Below are 18,570 nucleotides of genomic sequence, written 5' to 3'. Positions count from 1 at the left end.
TGCAACATTAATATGAAATAACACTTACTGAAAGAGACACAGCATCAGAAGATTGAAGTCGCATTGGAATCCACAAGAAATGATGATAAATCACGTCAAACTGTGTTTATATATATATATATATATATATATATATATATATATATATACATATAAAGGAGAGCTAAGAAAAGAGATTACCATCAACATTTACAAGGTAAGCAAAGAGTATCATTGGTGAACTACAGCTAAACTTCAGAAAGACTGCTTCACACAGTTTAAAGGCAATGGAAAAAAACACCATATATTCAGGCATGCCCTTGAATGTTATTGTAGGCAGAATAATATACACCCCCAATATGGGATGCCCCCAGACTAGACCTACTGAGGAAGGAGGATGCTAAGGAAGCCTCAGCGGTGGGGCCTGGGAGACACGAGAGTCTCTCATGGTCCCCGGATCTCACCTACCCCCCATTTCCAGACCCCTGGGCCCCTCTCCACCCACCCCCACAATGAGCCACATCCATACCTGTCTCCTGGGACTTGACACTCACACAGAGGAGGCAGAGCACACTCTGAGGTTATTCAATGTTCTCTTCCCAGTGCTCTGAAACACAGAACATTTTGGTGTTTTCTTCTTCCTAGACTTGTCCTTTCACAGCTGCTAACCGTTTAAAAATGGTATTTTAGTAATAGAAAACATGTTAATATGGAGACACAGCTGGGCATTTCCAATTCTTTCCAGATCATTATTATAAATTTTTATATATAAACAATTTAAATAGTTCCTAAAGGTAAGCAAACAAGATATAAGAGGGGAAAACACATATATAGAAAACTTTAATCAACTGATCATAATTTTGTTAGAGATATTTTATTCTCTTCCTCAAGGATATTGGAATTTATTAAAGTTTTCTTCAGTATCATCAGAACAAAATTTTATGCCATGATTCACACAAGTCCCACTAACATCTTGGTACCATTTATCTTGTTTGTTTCTGTTGTAAATAGAAACCTATTTTCTAAGGCATTTTCAAAACACTTTAAAATAATTGATGTTATTGTGGCAGCATGTCCCAAGTTTATTAAAATTTACATGCATGCATACATTAAGTTTCAAGGAACGTCATCTCACCATCCTTGGAAATGGCAAGATTTTAAAATCACTTTCTTATATTGGGCTGCTTGTATGTTTGTGTATATTTGAAGAGCTTGTGTAATTTTGAAGAGCTTGCTCTAGGTCTCCATGCAGCCTGACCAGATGTTATTCCTTTTGTTAAGGTTGGCTCTATTTTCCAGTGTCTGTTACATTTCACAGCCTTACGAATTCATAAGAGATATTTTTGTCTATCTGTGCCAGTCTGAAACTGTTATAGACCCCAGAAGAGCCATGATCTTTTAATGCAATCTTGTGGGGGCTTTTGATTAGGTTGGAACCTTTTGATTGAATGTTTCCATGGAGATGTGACCCATTCAACTGTGAGTGAGAACTTTGATTAAATTAATTCCATGGAGGTGTGGACCCTGCCTATCCAGGATGGGTCTTGATTAGTTCACTAGAGTGCTTAAAAGAGCTCAAGAGCTGACACAGGCACTGACGCTTGGAGATGCAGACAGAAGGACATTTGGAGATGCTAAGTTAAGAGATGAAGCCCAGAGTTTTCCTCCAAGAAGCTAAGAAAGGACTCCCAGATGCTTATAGAGAAATGCCCAGGAGAACCGAGCAGAGAGCTGAGAGAAGCAAAGAGAGAAAGAAGCCTAGAGACATTTTGGAGAAAGCCATTTTGAAATGCAACCCAGGAGTAAAGGACCAGCAGATGCCAGCCACATGACTTCCCAGCTGATAGAGGTGTTCCAGATGCCATCAGCTGTTCTTCATTGAAAGTATCATCTTGCAGATACCTTAGTCTGAACACTTCTATGGCCTTAGAACTGTAAACTTGTAACCTAATAAATTCCCTTTATAAAAGCCAATCCATTTCTGGTACTTTGCATAATGGCAACATTAGCAAACTGGAACAGAATCTTTACGTCTCTTACCATTTCTGAGTTTAAAAGGTGCATTTCTGGAGGTACATCACAAGTCTTTCCCCAATTCCCATGTTTTTTACTTTGAGATACAAATTAATAATACACTTGGAATAGTAGAAAACAGTAAAAGGGGCATCAAACACACTACGCAGATTTGACAATTTTTAACATTTCGCCATATTTGCTTTTTTGGCTGAATTATTTAAAAGTAAATTACAGGAGGTTACTCTTATGCATTATATAGATTCCGCTTTTTAGATTTTAGTGTAATATAGAAGGAAATACCTGAAGCTGTTGAACTGCAACCCAGTAGCCTTGATTCTTGAAGATGATTGTGTAAGATATAGCTTATACGGTGTGACTGTGTGATTATGAAAACTTTGTAACTCCCATCGCCTTTATCCAGTGTATGGACAGATGAATAGAAAAATGAGGAAAATACATAAATGCATAATAAGGAGGGATGGGAGGGATGGGATGTTTTGGGTGTTCTTTTTTAACTTTTATTCTTTTTTGTGTGTGAAAATGAAAATATTCACATATTGATTGTGGTGATGAATGCACAATTATATAATGGTACTGTGAACAATTGATTGTACACTGTGGATGACTGAATGGTTTGACTATATCTCAAAAAAATTGAATTATTTAAAAAAGTAAATTGCAAAATGTGATTTCATAATGTTTCAGTATGTATATCTAAAATTATAAAAATTTCCTACATCTCCAAAAAGCATTGTCAAGCAAACAAAAGTAATGGTAAATTTCTTTAATATTACTAATACCCAGTCCATAGTCACGTTTCCCCAATTGTTAATATCCCCTGCAGCTGTTGTGGTCTCCAACGAGGATCTGATCGAGAACCACAGATTGCAGTTGGCTATTATGCCATAAAGATAAAGGATAACCCATTAATTTAGGGGTTCAGGGAGAAACTAGACAGCAGAGATCAGGAACACCATTACCTACATTTTTCCAACTCCCTAATGAAGCGGAAACGCTTCAAAAATCATTCCCGCGGGCGCAGAGGTTTATGGGATATGTAGGCTTGAATCTCAAGCGCCTACCGCCCAGCGCTCTGGAACGCGTCCTCGGCTCTCCCTCTGCGCATGTGTGGCCCCGCCCCCACCCCTTCCCTTCCGCTCCTGTGGCCTGAAGGGGAGACCATCACAGATCCTTTTGGTCTGCGCGGGAGTTGAGGGTGCGCACCTTTGGTGAGCGCACCTGGGGACTTGTCGTGACGCGTGGGCTTTTATCTGGGGAATGCGAGAGGTCAGGCCAGGGAACCCCTAGGTGGGTCTTCCCCCCAGTTCCCATGCCCGCTGTCGGTTCTGCCCCGCAGGTTCTAGGGAGTCCAAGTCAGGAGAAAGTGCTGGGTGCCAGGGGTGTGCCCGCACGGTGTACCCCGCCAGCCTACAGCCCCACCTGGGGAAAGCTCGTGCCTGTGGCGGAAGGGGAATATGTGTACATGATGTTGACCATGAACCTGTCAGAAAGCTCGGGCAGTGGGTCCGCAAAAAGAGCGCAAGCTCTGGAGCCACAAAGACCCGGGTAAATTCCTGCTCTGTCACCTGTCAACGGGGATGAGATAAGTAACCTGGGTAAGCGTCATTTGAAAATGGTCGCTCATTTGAATATGGAAATATTAATCGTATCTTACGACATTATCCTGAGAATTAAATGTTTCCATTTGTAAAATATTTTGCCAACTTCCTGTAATGATCACTGACTGTAAGTTGCTGTCATAAAGAAGCACTTCGTTCCTTTTTTTGGACAACTCTATTTGTCATTGTAAATACGCTATTTAAGAAAATAAAAGAAATTTCAGGGGGTTGAAAAGGGATATCCCAGTTCACAATCTAGTAGGCGAGGGAGATAGGATGCAAATACAGGTACGCTTTACTCCCAGTGTTTTGCTCTTCGGTAATATTCTACCTGCCTTAAACAGAATAGCAACCTTCAGAGCACTTATAGTTAAGTAGCCTGACCCTAAATCCCCAGAGATATGATTGTGAAGTGAATTTGGACTTCACATGTGGTAAATGTATTCTGGGACTTGTGGGGTTTCTCCAGAGTCTGTAGGTCCGACTGAGGCTCTTGAACCCTTTTACATTTTCCAGGCTTTTTCCTCAGAGGCACAGTCTAGTATTCTAGTGCAAGTTCTGTCCAGTAGAACAATGTGACATGCAAATATAATTTTAAAATTTTTATAGCTACAGTAAGGTCAGTACAAGAGAAAAGAAGTAGGCAAAGTTAATTTACTGATGTATTTTATTTAACCCAGTACATCCAAAATATTATTACAACTAGTGGTACTAGCCATCCTTCAATTCAGGTGTTTGTGTTCACATGTGATTAGCAGCTACAGTACACTACAGAGCACATTTCTAGTGAATTATAAAAGAGTCAGTTTGCAGATTTAGATGAAGATTTCAAATCAAGCGTATGTCTTCTAGGCCCACGTCTGAGCTTCTTTGTAACAAAGCAGCTCTTATAAGGCAGGCAAGAGGGAGCCCCAGGGGCAGGAGTCTCACCTGGAAGAACAGCCTTTTTGACAGAGACCCCACACGAGAAGACTGAGAGCAGAGGCAGAAGAGCCCAGAAAGGAGCAGGACCCATTTACCCTGTCAGAAGCAGTTCTTGATCCTTCTACATAGCATGAATCAGAAATGGTGATGTCGCCACATCCGGAAGCCACCAAAAACTGTGTGGCAGTGGATGCCATGAACCAACGTGCAGAAGGTGGTGACCTGGGATTTAGGAAGATTGGTCAGGCTGCATAGGAAAAGCCACTTCACCAGACAGCTGATAAGGGAAAGCTGTCTAAAGAAGGCATAACTAGGCAAAGCTGATGAAATCCAAAACAGCCCCCCATTTTTACATTTTCTCTGCTTTCCAGATTTTGAGCTGCTTTCAGACCATGTCCATCACCAAATGTGGCGTTTGGAGATATGTTGATGTTCCCTTTTTCCAGAACATACAAAAGGACAAAATGACAGTACAGGAAGGGTTTTCTGTATCAGACATTTTTGAAAGCCCACAAAAATTGGATCTGAAGTGAATGACTTTTGTGAAGTCACCCAGGGCAGAACCATGAACAATTTGCAGTGCTATTCACTGACACAGGTCAGTGCCATGAACATCTTATCAAAAGGTCTTTTTGAGAATCTCCAACCAATTTTGAACAAAAAGTTAAAACATATATTCCATGTGTAAAGCTTTGCATCTTTTATTTCAGAGTTTTCTGTGGATGCTTTAATTCAAGGTGTAAATACAGTAGAAACTTGATTAACAAGCTGGCCTGAGTAGTTTTTGGACAACATTCTTTTAAATGAAGGTAGACAGTTTTATCAGTGAAGTACTTGAATTTATTTTAAATGCAAAATGCAATAATTTATTTAATTAAATTATTAACTAAGTTAAGTTATTTTATATAAGGGAGCTTATATTTTTATATATTTCTATAAGGGAGCTTTATATTTGTATAAGGGAGCTTATATAAACCTCACAACCAATTTATGAGGTTTATATAGCCATCCACATTAAAAAAAAAAAAAAAAAAAGAAAGAAAGTAAAGAAAAGAAAAGAAAAACTACCAAGACTGAAGTTGGTGATGTGTTCTGGTCACTAGCAGGTCAGGGAGCATAGATTCACAGGCAGGTATGCTTTATTTCCAATATCACACCTGCTTAAAACCAACACTGCAGCCTTCACAGCCCTTAGAGTGACCTGTCCCAATATGCAGAGATGAAATCGGAAGTGAACATGGTGGAATCTCTCCATGTGTCAGCTGTATCTTGGGATTTCTGGTATGTCTTCAAAATACTTGGGTCAGAATGAGGCTCCTGGCCCCTTCTGCATTGGCAGGCTGTCTGTGTTTTAATTCTGATGTTATGGTTTGTGGCTTTAAAGTGAATTTGTTTTCCAGACCCAGGTAACAGATCCTTGGAAGCAAATATGTTTTAGAAAAAAGCAGGAATTTTTCTTTGGCAAAGCCCTCCTCTTCCTTGCACCCCCAGTGCCAGATTGCTCCCCTTTTTATTGGTCTATACAGGGGGCAGAGCCATTGTGCTAAATGCAGAATGAATGTCTTCCAATAGCCCAATAACGCCACAAAAGTTTGCACTTCTTTAACCATTTGTGGGTCTTATCTATGACAGTTAAATGGTAAAGCACAAGTTTTACCCGACTATACCAGCCCCAGGAAGTTGATGGTGTTTCCTGGCCCCTGTATTTTCTGGGGATTGATCAACCATCCTCTTTGCTGGAGGTGCTGCCATACTCTGTGGCTTTTTGTAAAAGACATGAGTCTACAGAGGTTAGCAAAATTTCATCCATCTAGTGTTCCACACATGCTCCTAGAAGTGGACCCAAATCAGCCAGGTCCCATACTACTAATCCATGGAAGATAGTAGGGCTGGGTAGGTATTTTGCGGGGAAGGACCTGAAAGATCCACTGCTGTCCCTCCCGTGTGAAGGCAAATATATTCTGTGACTGAAGAAAGCATTGGGTAAATTTATAACAGCATGATAGGCCCCTAGACAGGTTATAAATCTCTTCAGTAGTTGGGCTGTGTTGTGTATGGCAGCATCAATGCAGGAGTCACTTTGTTCTGTTCCCCATAATCTGCAGTCATTCCCAATACTCCATCTGGCTTTTGTATAGGCCAAATTGGGCTATTGAAAGGAGTCTGTGCCTGTCAGATAATTTTCAACTTTTCTAATTCCAAAGCAGTTGTGAATATATCTTTGTGCCTCCCCCCCCCCCGAAACAGGTGATATTGTTAATAGCCACTTTTCTCCTCAGTCAAGGTAGAAGGATGGGTTCCTACCTGGTATGTCCCTGTGGCACCATCTTCCTGAGTCTCAATCTAAGGTGAAATTCTCCTATATGGATATCTAAGGCAGCTCCTAAGAGAGTGCCTACTCCCCATGTATTTTCAGGAGTAGGGGATATGTACCCCACCTTTTGAAAGGAGGGGCTTCCCCTATTTGAAATAGGAGATGAGCCTTTTTCACCAGGATGGATGTGTTCCCTTATTCTTCAGTGGTCTAGAGAATTGGTAGGGGTTCCCACATATGAGGGTACATTCCACTCCTGTCTCCAAGGGCAAACACCTTTTGTTTATTTCATGGGGGCAGTGTGTATTTTCACGCAGGATCTCCAGTCCCCCAGGATGACTTATATCCTGGGGAACTGTGGCCTTCCCCTCAAGGGAGGGGTGTGTGCACTGCCATTTTTATTGGATACTCCTCTGTGGGTGGTGGTGGTTGGTTCTCACCCTTGTCCTTGGGGCCCTTTAGTGTATTGTTATTCTGTCTTTAGCCCTTTCCATTATTTCACCAGAAAAGCATTGCGATGTATTTCTTTATTTTTCATCCATGCCACTTCAGCTTCCAGAGGTCCTGCCAAATCTGGCTACAGGAAACCCTCCTTGCATTGCATTTTGGAGGAGGTGGTTTTCCTTTTGCCCATATTTCACCCTCATGTTTGGCACTCCAGATTCCTGATATCCTAGTATCCATCTCTCTCTCCCATCTCAGCAAAGGCTTGTCCTACATCATGCACAGGGATACTGGTAAAAGGGACTAAAATTGGGAGGAGGGTCCCCTTGCAACCAGTATTTGCTGCTTTTAATAAATTGTTCTTCATGCCTGCTATGAAAGTGGCAGGAGACTGGGGCATAACTGGGTGCTTGCATTGCTAGCTCTCTAGCAGCACTTGTGCTTCTTTACTACTTCTCCCTGGGGTGGCAGTGTCTCCTGACATTTCTCCCTCTGACAGGCATGTATCCCGCAGGCATTAATGTTCCAAACAATTAGAGGATGATTGCCTGGCACAGACCTTGCTCCTGTCAGCACTATGTGGTGGATGGCTGGGCAGTGACAGTATCTTTCCAGCCTCAATTCCTGATAAGACCATGCCATCAGCTGTGTTATCCCACAGCCTTAATAGCCACACTACCAGTTCCTTTTGGATTTTGGAGGAAATGGTTTGTGGTTTCAATCAGTTCCACTGGGTTATATTCCCAGATGGAATATGTTTAATTCCCTGGCAGAGGGGTCCTTGAGCTCCCTCTGGTCTATTCTATAAGGGGATGAGCTTGCAAAGATGCTCTCTCTCATCCTCCAAGCTGATTATCTCAAACTACTCACTGGACTCAGTCTCATTTTCTAAAGGATTCCATGTCTTTGCATTCCAACCTGGACCCTTCACTACAACCAATTTCTTCACTTTAGGGAAACTTTTTCCCACATACTCTCCTTCTCCCGCCTTTCTCACTGACCAGTTATCAGCAAGTTGAAATTGATCTCATGTTTGCTCCAACTGTACCTCTTCCTCCAATTTATATACTCTGGCCTCAGCAGTTAACTGTGCTTCAGTATCTACTCTTACTGCCCACAACAGGGGCCACCCTACACCAGCCACTAACTACTTTGCTTCCTTGCCAGCAGAGTGCAAGTATAGGTTTTCCAGCAGGGAGGCAGTACTTGCTGGGGTTTTTGGAGCATCACTGTACTCCTGGGACAGGTTGTGGATGTCTAAGAGATGTGTAACAAGCCTCACATAGACTCTTGTGGCCAGCTCAGGTTTCCCTTGTTGGTTCCTCTTTTCCCCAGCCCAATTTTTCAGAATCCTGCTGACTGTGCCAACTGTTGTGTCCTGCTGAACCAGAACCATGACCCAAACCAAAAGAAGAAGTAAGGGAAAACCTAGTCCAGACAGCTCCAAACTGCCCTACAATAGGGCCAGTGGAGGTTCCATAGAAGGAGGCACTAAACACAGGGTGATTAACCCAAAAGCATTTATTAAGATGTCTAGAGAGCTGCAGCTCCCTTACAATGTGCAGCAAGATGCCAAGAACTTCACTCAAGAATATCTGCGCCCGTAGCAACAATTTTCAGGTTATATGTGGTTGAGGAACAAAGTTGCGTAAGTGCCTATGGCTTGTGTCCAAGTTTTGGTGAAAGATCTTAGTAAGTGCTCTTTTTCTAAAATGAGATGTGCTTGGGGTGGACTGTACTCAAGGTCACAGCAGCCAAAGTTTGGTGGGCCTCCAGGGTGTTATCAGAAGGGATGTCTGAGTAGGCACACAGGGGCACAGTCAATTCTCAGCCAGGAAAGAGATGTTATATGTATCACACTTTTCCTCTAAGAGATTTAACAGTTTTTGATGTTATAATTTCATTCTTGATCCATTTTGAGATAATTTTTGTGTATGGTGTGAGGTAAAGATTCACTTTCATTCTTTTGCATGTGGATATCCAGTTTTCCCACCACCATTTGCTGAAGAGAATGTTCTTTCCTTACTGCGTGGACTTGACTCCCTTGTCAAAAATCGATTGGCCATAGACGTGTGGGTTTATTTCTGTCGTTTCATCTTGATTCCTTTGGTCTATTATGTCCATTCTTGCACCACATATACCCTTTTATGCATTTTAATTGTGAACTTTAACATATATAGAAAACAATGATAACTTTCAAAGTACGGTACAAGTAGTTAGAGAGGAAATTACAAAGAATGCTATGGGTTGTAGTTCCACAATTTCAGTTATTTACATTATTGTAAAATATAACATATATACAGAAAGATGTTAACTTTCAAAGTACACCTCAACAAGAAATTACATAGGTCATTTCAAATAATGTTATGGGAAACAGTTCCACAGTCTCAGTTCTTTCCTTATTGTGAAATATATGATATATATATATATAGAAAGGTGCTAACTTTCAAAGCACAATTCAACTAACAGCTGTATAGCAAATTTCCAAGGCATGTTATTGGTTACAGTTCAACCATTTCAGTTATTTACTTCTAGCTATTCTAATACTCCAGCATCTAAAAAATACATATAAGTTTATATAAAGTTTCAGTATTCGTAAAAATCCTTTGTTAAATCCTATCTTATCTGTTGCTACCCCTTCCTCTCATTTAATCAGTTTCTTGATCTTTAAGGGTGTCTAGGTAGTGAAGACTCTTAACTTGTTTATTGAAAGGGGATGTTGACACTATGGAGAAGGGGGCTGCATCTGATTGTTGCTCTTAAAGAGGCTGTTGCCTCTGGGTTGTAGGACTTGTCTGGCATAGGAATGTTCTGGTGGATTTAGTTTCTGAGAGATAAAACTTACTGAGTGAATCTTTTAGAATCTCAACTATGGTCATAGGTATTTTGGAACTACTGTTGGTAAGAGCATGGCATACTGTGGTCATTTGGGATATCTGACTAGAGCTCACATAAGAGAACTCCAGGATTGCCTCTAGGCTCTATTTGAGATCTGTTAGCCACTGTAACCATATTTTGTTACCATTACTTTCCCCCTTTTAATCAGGTAAGCATTTTTAATCCCTTGATGCCAGGCTCATTCCTGGGCCAGGGCCAGGCTCATTCCTGGGAGTCATGTCCCACATCACCAGGGAGAGTCACTCCTCTGGGAGTCATGTCCCATGTAGGAGAGGAAGCCAATGAATTTATTTGCTGAGTTGGGCTTAGAGAAAGACTACATCTGAGCAACAAAAGAGGTTCTCTAGACATGCCTCTTTGGCATAATTACAGGAAGGCTTAGCCTCCCATTTACAGCCCTAAGTTTAACAAGATTGAGGGCTTGAGTTATTAAGTTGGGGGTTCCTAATTTCACATATCATATATTCTGTTCAAGATGAACAATGTGTGTCTCACATTATCTTTGCTTTGGTACAATCATCATCACTCTCAATTTTTAAAAATTATCATAACACAAAACATCCCAGAGCTCTTATCAGCCACTAATTATTCACCCCTCGTATTAGTGTTGTACTGATAAGATATTCCTATTAAATATTATAATATAATATTTATATATTATGATATTCCTATTAAATATAGTCTATAATATGTAATGGGTAATTTTTCCACATGCCACTCTGTTGTTAACTATTTGTACCAGTGTCATAACTTAGAAATATATTATGCAAACTCATTAATATTTGTAGTGCTACCCTATTGATTACCAGCCACTTTTCATGTTCACCTTCAATGTGGTACTTATACTTATAATCTCATTAATGAGCCATAGTCACCCTATCCATTCCCATACCTTTAAGTTCACCCTCATTATCATGTCTGTACATATGAGGTTATCATTCCCCCTTCACTACCTTTTGTCTTTCTCTAGGTTTCCTGTATTCTACAGTATAAAACATTGATTTTACATTGTTCAGGGAATTCACATTAGTGGTAACATACACTATCCCTCCCTTTGTGTATGCCTCATTTCACTCAGCATTATGTCTTCAAGGTTCATCCATGTTGTCATGTTTCAGGACCTTATTCCTTCTTACTGCTGCATAGTATTCCATTGTATGTGTATACCACATTTTGTTTATCCACTCATCTGTTAAGGACACTTGGATTGTTTCCATCTCTTGGCAATTGTGAACAATTCCACTTTGAACGTTAGTGTGCAAATGTCTGTTTAATCACTGTTTTCAAATATTCTGGGTATAAACTGAGAAGTGGAATTGCCAGATAGTAGGCTAACTCGATATCTAGCTTTCTGAGGAACTGCCAAACTGTCTTCCACAGCGGCTGTCCCATTATACATTCCCACCAGCAATGAATAAGAGTTCCAATTTCTCTACATCCTCTCCAGCATTTGTAGTTTCCTGTTTAATGGCAGCCATTCTTATGGGTGTAAGATATCTCAATGTGGTGTTGATTGGCATTTCCCTAATACGTAGTGAAGACTAACCCTTTTTCATGTGTTATGTAGCCATTTGTATTTACTATTTGGAAAAATTTCTTCTCATGTCTTTTGTCCTTATATAATTGGGCTGTTTGTACTATTGTCATTGCCTTGTAGGATTTCATTATATATGCACAGTATGAGTCTCTTATCAGATACATCATTTCCAAATACCTTCTCCCATTGCATTGGCTGCCTCTTCACCATTTTGAGAAATTCTTTTGAGGTTACAGAAGCTTTTGATTTTCAGGAATTCTTATTTATCAATTTTTTTCTTTCATTGCTTGCACTTTGGATGTAAGGTCTTGGGAGCTACCTCCTAATAATAGACCTGGCAATGTTTCCCTACATTATCTTCTAGGAGTTTTATGGTACTTTTATATTAAGGTCCTTGATCCACTTTCAGTTAATTTTTGTATAGGTTATAAGGTAGGGTCCTCTTTCATTCTGTACTAAAAATTGGTCAACTGTAGATCTAGAGGTCTATTTCTGAACTCTCAATTTGATTCCATTGATAAGTATGTTTACATTTGTGCCAATACCATGCTGTTTTGACTGTGGCTTTATTTATTTCTTTATAAATATTTATTTATTTCTGTGGCCTTATACTAGGCTTCAAAGTATGGAAGTATAAGTCCTTCCACTTCATTCTTCATTAGGATATTTTTGGCAATTTGAGGTCCTTTTCCTTTTCAAATAAATTTGATAACTAGCTTTTCCTAGTCCGTAAAGTAGGTTTCTGGAATTTTGATTTGAATTGCATTGAATCTGTAGATCAGTTTGGGTAGAATTGACATCTTAATGATGCTTAGCCTTCCTATCCATGAACATAGAATATCTTTCCACCTCTTTAGGTCCCTTTGGTTTCTCTTAGTAATGTTATGTATTTTTCTGTTGTAAAGATCTTTTATGTCCTTGGTTAAGTTTCTTCCTAGGTACTTGACTTTTTAGTTGCTATAGTGAATGGAATTTTTTTCTTGAGTGTCTCTTCAGTTAGGCCATTTCCAGTATATAGGAACATTACTGACTATTGCACATTAATCTAGTATCCTGCCACTTTGATGAATTTCTTTATTAGCTCAAGTAGCTGTGTCATCAGTTTCTGGAATTTGCAAATATATAATCATATCATCTGCAAATAATGACAGTTTTACTTCTTTCCAATTTGGATGCCTTTTATTTCTCTGTTTTGCCAGATTGCTCTGGCTAGAATTTCTAGCAAAATGTTGAATAATGGTGACAGCAGGCATTCTTGTCTCATTCCCAATCTTAGGGGGAAGGTTTTCAGTCTCTCATCGAGTACTGTGCTGGGTGTGGGTTTTTCATATATGCCTTTATGATATTGAGGAAGTTTCCTCAGTTCCTAACTTTTGAAATGATTTTATTAAAAAATTATGCTAAATTTTGTTGAATGATTTTTCATCATTGAGACGATCATTTTATTTTTCCCTTCCAATTTGTTAATGTGTTATATTACATTGATTGATTTTCTTATGTTGAACCACCCTTGCATTCTGGGATGGACACCACTTGGTCATGGTGTATGATTCTTTTAATGTGTCTTTAGATTCAATTTGCAAGTAATTTATTGAGAATTTTTGCATCTATATTCATCATGGAGATTGGCCTGTAGTTCTCCTTTCTTGTAGCATCTTTATCTTTATCTGATTTTGGTATTAGCACATTAGCTTCATAAAATGAGTTATGTAGTTTTCCTTTTACTTAAATTTTTTGAAAGAGTTGAGAAGGAATGGTGTCAGTTCTTTTTGAAAAATTTGGTAAAATTCCCATGTGAAGCCATCTGGCCCCAGGCTTTTATTTGTAGGAAGCTTTTTGATGACTGATTGGATCTTTTTACTTGTGATTGATTTCTTGGGGTTTTCTACTTCTGAGGTCAATCAAAGCCGTTCATATATTTCCAGGAAATTGTCCATTTCCTCTAAATTGTCTAGTTTGTTGGTGTTCTAGTTTGCTAGTGCTGCTGGAATGCAAAACACCAGAAATGGATTGACTTTTATAAAAGGGGGTTTATTTGGTTACACAGTTACAGTCTTAAGGCCATAAAGTGTCCAAGGTAATGCATGAACAATTGGGTACCTTCACTGAAGGATGGCCAATGGTGTCCAGAAAACCTCTGTTAGCTGGGAAACCACATGGCTGGTGTCTGCTCCAAGTTCTGGTTTCAAAATGACTTTCTCCCAGGATGTTCCTCTCTAGGTCTCAGCTCCTCATCAAAATGTCACTCTCAGTTACACTTGGGGCATTTTTTCCTGTGTTAGCTTCTCTGGAGCAAGAGTCTGCATTCAAACACCGTCTTCAAACTGTCTCTCATCTGCAGCTACTCTCTCAGCTTCTCTGCATTCTTCAAAGCATCTCTCTCAGCTGCACTTCAAAATGTCACTCACAGCTGCACTGAGTTCTTTCTGTTTGTCAGCTCATTTATATGGCTCCACTGATCAAGGCCCACCCTGAATGGGTGGGGCCACACCTCCATGGAAATATCTCATCAGAGTGATCACCTACAGTTGAGTGGGGCACATTTCCATGCAAACAACCTAATCCAAAAATTTCAACTTAATCCCCACTAATATGTCTGCCCCACAAGATTGCATCAGAGAATTTGGCTTTTGGGGGGACACAACACATCCAAACTGGCACAGTTGGCATACAGTTATTCATAGTATCCTCCTATGATTTTAAAATTTGGGGAGACTTATATGGTAAAGTCCTCTTTCTCATTTCTGATTTTGTTAATTTGGGTCTTCTTTCTTTTTTACTTTATTAGCCTAGCTATTGTTTTGTCAATCTTGTTGATCTTCTCAAGGAACCAACTTTTGGTTTTATTTATTCTCTTGATTTTTTATTTTTTATTTTTGTTCTCCATATAATTTATTTCTACTTTAATCCTTGTTATTTCTTTTTTTGTACTTGCTTTAGGGTTAGTTTCTAGTCAATCCTTAGCTTCTCTGTTTTGTTAGCTCTCCATTTTTAGTTTTTTCTTCCTTTTTAATGTATGCATTTAGAGCCATAATTTTCCTGCTTGGCACTGCCTTCACTGCATCTCATAAGTTTTCATATGTTTGTTCTCATTTTCATTCATCTCTAGACATTTAGCAGTTCTCTTGTGATTTCTTCTTTGATCCACTGATTGTTTAGGAGTGGGTTGTTTAACCTCCCAGAAGGAGCTGAGAACCATTAATAGATCCAGAAGCTTGGGGATGCAGATAGAAGATATTTGGAGATAGTAAGCTAAGAAATGAAGCCCAGAGTTTGCCCCTAAGAAGGTAAGAGAGGAACCCCAGATCTTAGATCCACAAGAACTGAATAAGGTAAGAGAAACAGAAGCCCAGAGCATTTGGGGGCAAGCCATTTTGAAACACAGCCCAGGAGCAAAAGACCAGCAGACATCAGCCATGTGTCTTCCCAGCTGACAGAGGTGTTCCAGATGCCATCAGCCTTTCTCCAGTAAAGGTATCCTCTTGATGATGCCTCAGTTTGGACAGTTTTATGGCTCTAAAACTGCAAATTTGTAACCTGATAAATCCCCCTTTAAGATCACCACAGAGGAGATGTGGCAAGATGGTAGCATAGGGAGCTGTGGAATTTAGTAGTCCCCTAGAGCAACTAGTAAATAGCCAGGAATAACTAGAAAATAGTCTGGAACAACTGATGGGGGACAATCATGGCCAAGCACATATTGTACACTAGTCTGGAATGGGTAGAATGGCTGAGATCCCAGCATAGAACTGTAAGTAAAGCTCCCAAATGTGGAGCTGGTGCCCCTCCCCAACCAGCAGAGCAGCCTTAGTTGGAAAACTTCACTGTGAGAAAAAGAAGTAGTCCCTGCCAGGAGCAAGTAAATGTAGCTCAACCAAACTCCAATTGCAGTTTTAATTAGCAAATTTGGACTACTTAATCCATGCGATGAGCATTGATCAACCCAAAGAAAGCAGGAAAGGAACACAGAGGTTTCCCCTGGCAGAGAAGAGTTGAGACTGATGGGAAAAAAATAAATTATAAATTAAACAGAGACTTTTAGAGTCCACTGAGCTCAGAAACTGGAAAAGGGCTGTGTCCCAAGAAAAGGAAAATACACAATACTGGGTACCAACTCCAGTTCTTGCCTGGTGAACTGCAGGACTGGGAACTGGCTCTGAAAAGGTGACTTCTTCTTTTTTCCTTTTTTTCTCTCATTCTAAGTGGCTCATAAGAGAAAGCCTCAGGCATTTTCATTTGTTTCCACTGACCCAGGTAGGGTGGAGTTAAGATAGAGAGTCAAAGAAAAAACTCAAGTGTATGTGATAATTCCCTAAAGGGCTTATCTTCCGTGGGAAAAGGGAGGGTGGGGCCAAGCTCAAGTGGCAGCTCTCCCTCAGAAACCTCAGACCCCAGGGTCTGTGGGAAAAAAAAAAAAAAAAACAGAAACAGCTTTAGCTTGGCTTCTGATACCCTCAGTCCCTGACCAGGACAGGGTCCATGGAGAATTAAATGCAACCCACCTCTTTATGCCAGTGGGAAGCTGCAGGCTGACAAGCACCACCTGCTGGGTAGGGTAGGAAAAGCACAGTGTCTAGAGGCCTCACAGAAAAGTCTGACAATCTTCTGGGTCTCACCCTCAGGGAAACATGATAGTGAATACACCTCCTTTGAGACCAGGGCCAGTCTGGTCTGGGAAAATCTGATTGGGGTAATTAAGGAAAATAGATGCTGGGACAACAAAAAAAATATGAATCACATTAGGAAAAATGAAGATCTGGTCCAATCAGAGGAACAAACTTACACTTCAAATGAGATACAGGAGTTGAAACAACTAAAGATTTTTGAACAAATATGCTTAATTCAAAAATCAAATCAACAGGTTGAGTAAAGATATGGCAAAAGAGATGAAAGATATAAAGAAGGCATTGAGCAAATGTAAGGAAGAACTTGAAAGTTTGCAAAAACAATTGGCAAAACTTATGAGAATGAAAGGCATAATAGAAGCAATGAAAAACACAATGGAGACACAACAGCAGATTTGAAGAGAGAGAAGAAAGGATTCATGAAGTAGAGGACATGCATCTGAAATCCTACACACAAAACAATGGATAGGGAAAAGAATGGAAAAATAGGAGCAGGGTCACAGGGAATTGAAGCACACAAACATATGTGTCATGGGTGTTCCAGAAGGAGAAGAGAAGGAAAAGGGGGCAGAAACAATAATGGAGCAAATAATCACTGAAAATGACCCATCTCTTATGAAAGACATAAAATTACAGATCCAAAAAGTACAGGGTACCCCAAACAGAATAGATGCAAGTAGGCCAACTGCAAGACACTTATTAATCAGATTATTAAATGTAAAAGAGGTATGCAACTAGGTGAATGGACCTTGAGGACAGTATGTTGAGTGAAATAAGCCAGAATAAAAAATACAAACATTATAATGCCTCACTAATATGGACTAACTATAATGTGCAAACTCTGAGATTTGAATCTGAGAACAAAGGTTTTCAGGGGAAGGCTTATTGTAAAGGTTCTGAGATTGTAAGCTTTATCAGCACTCACATCTATTCATGAGCTTTAATAATTATGTCTAAAGTCTGAGATGCTGAGCTCTTTGTGTATAACCTGGTCAGTCACTGGAACTTTGGGTATCTGTGTGACACCTGAGACTCAGAGCCAGAGTTCAGCAGCTACGAATGTCAGCATTACCCCATACAGCAACTGTTAAGAAGCTGAAAGTAAAAGCTGTCTCTCCATTTGAGACATTTCATATGGAGTTAAGAGATCATTCTGGTGGACACATTTATGCACTATATAGGTAACACTTTTCAGGTTTTAATATATTGGAATAGCTAGAAGTAAATACCTGAAACTATCAAACTCCAACCCAGTAGCCTTGACTCTTGAGGATGATTGTATAACAATGTGGCTTACAAGGGGGGACAGTGTGATTGTGAAAACCTTGTGGATTGCACTCCCTTTATCCAGTGTATGGATATACAAGTAGAAAATGGGACAAAAACTAAATGAAAAATAGGGTGGGATGGGAGGGATGATTTGGGTGTTCTTTTTCTAAAATAATTATTCTTTCTGGTGTAAGGAAAATGTTCAAAACTAGATTGGGGTAATGAATGCACAACTATATGATGGTATTATGATGACAGTTAATTGACACCATGGATAACTGTATCATATGTGAATATATCTCAATGAAACTGAATTTAATTTAAAAAGAAGTCAGGGTGAATTAAAGACATTTCCAGATAAATAAAAGTTGAATTCACTGACAGCAGATCTACAATAGAAACATTGTGGTTTTCAGTCATGAGTTATGTTGCTTTTGTGGCAATGTGTGGAAACATGTCTAGTCACTAATCAAGGGTGTCGGGGCACCAATGACATATAGTGAATAGAGGTCACAGATGCTGGGTACTGCACGGGACAAGCACTGCCTACCCACCTCCACACAGCAGCATTATATTAGTAGTGCTGAATTTGAGAACTCAGGGTCTAGAGGAATTGTTCAAGAACAAGAGGTCATGGGAAAACACAAAGGGAGATTCCATCATTTCTTCCCATATTCATGCTGAAATAGAGCCAGCAGTCTCCAGCCAGATGTTAACTGCACACACTAAGAAAGATCTTAGATCTCAGTGTTAGGTAAGCACATTGTTAATTCTAGGTGGGCCTCAAGTGCTCTTTGGATTATAGCCTTGAAAATATTCTAGCAACCCTAATAAAGAAACTAGAGTGAGTTACTGAATTAAATACAGTGTTTCTATTCTGCCATATTGCAAAGGTAAACTTTTAAAATGCAGTGTTCTGTAGTTTCCTTTTATGGTTAGGGATAA

The 18,570-nt window shown here is 39.8% G+C and overlaps 1 long non-coding RNA gene across 1 annotated transcript in view; it reads left to right on the top strand.

Moving 5' to 3' along the window:
- Positions 1 to 18,570, top strand: part of LOC119505744 — a 310,630-nt gene that overhangs the window by 268,629 nt on the left and 23,431 nt on the right. The gene's annotated exons all lie outside the window — the stretch shown is intronic.

This window comes from Choloepus didactylus, chromosome 10 (genome assembly GCF_015220235.1).
Source record: "Choloepus didactylus isolate mChoDid1 chromosome 10, mChoDid1.pri, whole genome shotgun sequence".
NCBI lineage: Eukaryota > Metazoa > Chordata > Mammalia > Pilosa > Megalonychidae > Choloepus > Choloepus didactylus.
Note: the sequence above shows the minus strand (reverse complement) of the source record. Positions and strands in the feature narration are given on the sequence as shown.